At 46.6% G+C, this 4,209-nt stretch overlaps 1 long non-coding RNA gene across 1 annotated transcript; it reads right to left on the bottom strand.

Annotated features, from left to right (window-relative positions):
- Positions 1-1,829: 1,829 nt before the first annotated feature.
- On the bottom strand, positions 1,830-3,533 carry LOC111149346. Its single transcript, XR_002640759.1, has 3 exons — positions 3,348-3,533; positions 2,876-2,975; positions 1,830-1,859 (listed from the first exon to the last, which is right to left on the bottom strand). It is a non-coding gene; the product is annotated as an uncharacterized LOC111149346 (long non-coding RNA).
- Positions 3,534-4,209: the final 676 nt, after the last annotated feature.

The raw sequence follows: 4,209 nt of genomic DNA, 5'->3' as shown, positions 1-4,209 counted from the left end.
TTAGCAAAGTAAGTTGGACTTGGGTTTAAGTACCAAGTGAGTCACAATGTCTGTTCTGTCGGACCAGTTTAATTTCATTATAATTACTCAGGCCTAATGAAGTAGTCTTCACAACGTATGTGTGATACTATGACTTAAAAAAATATATTTTGATTCTCGGAATAGCCAAAATGTGTTTCTTAAATATATTTGGTCTTCCACAGTCCCTGGCTTGCAGCTGCCCAAACCCTCCTTAGTTCCTCAGGGTTGAAGGTCAAGGTGTCTTTTGTTATGTAAATGAAGTGACTTTCCCATGCGTTCGAAGGAAGGGGCTCAATGTCTGGAGAACCAATCCCATGACCAGAGGTGTGGCACTTTGAGCTCCACACCCGGGCCATCAGGAGAGGAGCTGGAAGTTGAATCAATCCAATGGCTAATGATTTAATTGGTTGTGCTCATATAGGGAAGTCTCTACAAAAACCCAAAAGGATGGGGTTCAGAGAGCTTTTGGGTTGGTGAGCGCACGAGTATTTGGGGAGAAAGTGTTATGCTTGGAGAGGGCATGGGTGCTCTGTGCCCTTTTCCCATACCTGGCCCTGAGCATCTCTTTGATCTGGCTTTTCTGGGTTTTATCCTTTTCTAACAAACCTGTGACCGAGTAAGTAAGAAGTTTCTCCGAATTTTGGGAACCACTCATTCAGATTAATGGAACTCAAGGAGAGGGTTGTGGGAAGCTTCAGTCCGTAGCCAAAGGGTCCGAAGCACAGGAGACCAGCCAGGCTTGCATGTGGTGCGTGTGTGGGAAAGGCAGGCTCAGAGGATTGAATCCTTAGCCTGTGGAATCTGATGCCATCTCCAGGTAGGTAGAGTCAGAATTGCTTGTTGGCCTTCGGGGAACCCTCACATGCACTGGAATTGACACCAGGACCCATTTTAATATGAAAAAGGTGTGTTGTCACATATATGCATTTGGTTGGGGGAATCTGGGGTTCCGGGTCCTCTAAGGATGGATGCGGATGCGGAGGGAACAGGAGGGACGCTGAGGACATCAGAGGATGAGGCCCTGCACCCGCCCACCAGGGGATATATGTGACATTCCTCAGGCACTCCTGCCGGCCCTGAAGGAAAAACAAATGGTTAACTCGTAGAGATCACAACCCTGCAAGACCTGAGTCTCCCTCGGTTTACAAATGTCCTTGTGGTTTACAAAGAAGCAGCTTTCCTACCAACAGCCTAACTTCCAGAGAGCCAGGACTCAGTTCCTGAAGCCCTGACATCGCCCTCCCCTCCATAAAGTTGCGGGAAGCTGAGGCAGAAGGAAATGTAAATAACGTTGGATTTCTTCTAAACCTAAAGCTCATTGACAATGACGTGTGATAGGAGGAGTGTGACATCCCACCAGGAAACTCCCAGCTGTCTTCATGTTGGTACCTCATTAGAGGGAAAACAGCTCGGCTTGATCATAACTAGCTCTCCATTACCCTGAGAGTCTTCTTACCATATGACAGTCCTTCTGGACACCCTCGTTGTCCTCACCTCCCCAGCTTCCGAGGGTATAATCAACCGCTCGTCTGGATGCAGGGCTGCAGCTCTTTCTGCCCATGGGTCCTGTCCTTATGCCTTCATGAAACACCATTTTGCACCAAAGACGTCTGAAGAATTCTTTCTTGGTCACGGACTCTGGGCCTCACTTATATTCTAAAACTTCATCACTGAAATGAGGCTTTAAAAAATATAACAATCTTGGGTGCCTGGGTGGCTCGGTGGGTTATAGCCTCTGCCTTTGGCTCAGGTCATGATCTCAGGGTCCTGGGACATCGGGGTCTGCTCCGCAGGGAGCCTCTTCCTCATCTCTCTCTCTGCCGGCTTGTGATCTCTGTCTGTCAAATAAATAAATAAAATCTTTTTAAAAATCCAATATAAAAATATATAACAATCTCATTCTTTTATAGTCTGAGTACCTTAGGCATTTATTAAATCAGAGCATTTCAAATTTTTCAGAAAAGAGGTGGTATAAAACTCAATTTACATAATGAAAATAAAATCGGATTCCCTAGAAAAAGTAAACTATGCACCTTACTTCTTAAGAACATAGGAAGGAGAAATGTTAACATTTGGAAATAGAGAAGGCAGTGGAAACTCCTGCTCAGCCAGCCGAAAGAGGGGAGGCCCAGGAGGTAGAAGAAGGGGTGTTCTAGAGAGATCCACACAAGGGGAGAAAACTTGGCTACCCCTGAGGACTCCTGGGGACAGGACTCCTGGAAGCCTATCAGATCCTCATGTAGGAGAGCACGGTGCATTTTGAAGACAGACTCACGGAGCTGTAATTTTTTTTTTTTTAAGATTTATTTTATTTATCTGAGAGAGCGAGAGAGAGCAAGAGAAATTTATTCCTACCCAAGCGTGAGCAGTTAATCAACGGAGGAGGAGAAATTACTCATCAGAGAAGTTTGCATTGTTTGGTGAAGAGGGAATTTCACGTAGAGGGCAGGAGAGGTTGAGGAGAGCAGAGCTGAGATAGGAGAGCGCAGGGTTTTAGCCCGTCTGGGTCTCTTCCTCTCCAGTGTTTATTGACAAGTAGCAGAGTCTGTGAAGGCAGTTTGAGGTGGCAGCCTTGGAAGTCCTGCCCCTAGGCCCCATTCTGCTACCAAGGTTGTGAAGCAGAATTTACGAGGCTGATTTTATTGTCGTACTCCGTCGCCAGTGCCAGCAGCGGGATTCATAAGGAAGGTCATCTTCACAGAGCCCAGTGAGCTGACGTCCCATGACTGGATTCAAACTAATTTCTGTAACTTCTTGTGCTTTATTCAACAGAGTGTTCACCCCACATTTTTTTTTCTTCTTAACAACTCAGTAGCACTTATTAGGTAAGATCTTATTTTACTTTATAACCTACCTCCTCCCGCAAAGCGTTTCAGGCTGCTAGCGGGAAATACACTTGATTGATGCAAACCACTGCATTTTGCTTAAGAAGTGTTGGGTCTTGTCGCTTGTCACTGTGAGGGAACAGAAAGCCCGGGTTAACCAGCTGGAGGGAGGGAGCTGTTCTCCACCACCCACCGGCCTGACCTGCCCGATGAAGCTGCCCGGGGGCTGGGTGACTTCGGGCGCCACAAACAGCATTTGTGATTCAAACCGAACCAGCCCAGGAACTCACTTTGTTTACGCTGCCTCCCTGAGTCATTTTCTCTTTTTTTTTTTTAATGGGCACTTAGTAATCCAAATAAATCTTCCTATAAATGGAGGAAACATTTTTGAGGGATGTGAAGGTCTTCCAAATTCCTCATTATGAAGCCTTCTTAAAGTCGCCTAAAGACTTTTTTGGGTAACTTCTTATTTTAAAAGTTGCATAGGAAGTACATTCTTACCGTAAAAGTATGAAAGCAGGTATTCAAGTCCACCTTTACTGAAGTTCTTCTTCTGCCTTTTCTAGAACTGAGGCCCTTTCCTCGGGGCTCTGGAGAGTGGTGAGGAGAGCAGGGCTGGGTGGAGGTACCTCCTTGCTTCTGCTTCTGCATCGTTCTCTGTATGAGTCAGAACAGGCTCAGCGATTTGCAGCAACAAACAAACCCTAAAAGCTCCCTCGGCTCACTCACTCATGCGAAGTCACCGTGGTCCGGTGGCTTTTCAGGGCAGCTCCCCTCCAAGCACCGACTTAGGAACCAGGTCGCTTTCATCTTACAGCTTCTCCGGAAACACAAGTCTTGCAGCAACACTGAAGCAGGGGGTGAGCAAGAGTGAGAACACGTATGTGCTCTCCACGGCGATAGACTGGAAGTGACACATCATTCCCACTCTCAGCTCTTTGGCCAGAGCTCATGCATGGCCCCTACTTAAGTCCCGGGGAGGCTGGAAAGTGCCTCTGTGTGCCCAAGACCGAGAGGAAAACCAATTACGATGAGCACCACCAAGATTTTACCATATTTTCTTTCTTCTTAATGTCCTTTGCACGCAGCAGTGTTGACCCCAAATGTCCTCAACTTGTTTGCTGGTATCTCTAGACCCATTCCCGAGAACTTTCCTTAGCAGGAAGCTATCAGAGGCACGTTAGAGGCTGAAGAAGGAGAGGGATTGGACACTGTGTGTGATACCTGTAAGGTATGAAATCTTTCAAAGGATAAGATTCCAATGCTTGAGAAGAGAGAAACCAGTAGAAACCAATTTTCCTTGCCCCAAACCCATTTGCCATCTAGCCCCCCCAGGGTATTATAATGGGGCGGTGGAATTCTC

Source organism: Enhydra lutris, unplaced genomic scaffold, assembly GCF_002288905.1.
Source record: "Enhydra lutris kenyoni isolate GAN:26980312 unplaced genomic scaffold, ASM228890v2 scaffoldscaffold21, whole genome shotgun sequence".
In the NCBI taxonomy this organism is placed as follows: domain Eukaryota; kingdom Metazoa; phylum Chordata; class Mammalia; order Carnivora; family Mustelidae; genus Enhydra; species Enhydra lutris.
This window is presented reverse-complemented; position numbering and strand designations above follow the sequence as displayed.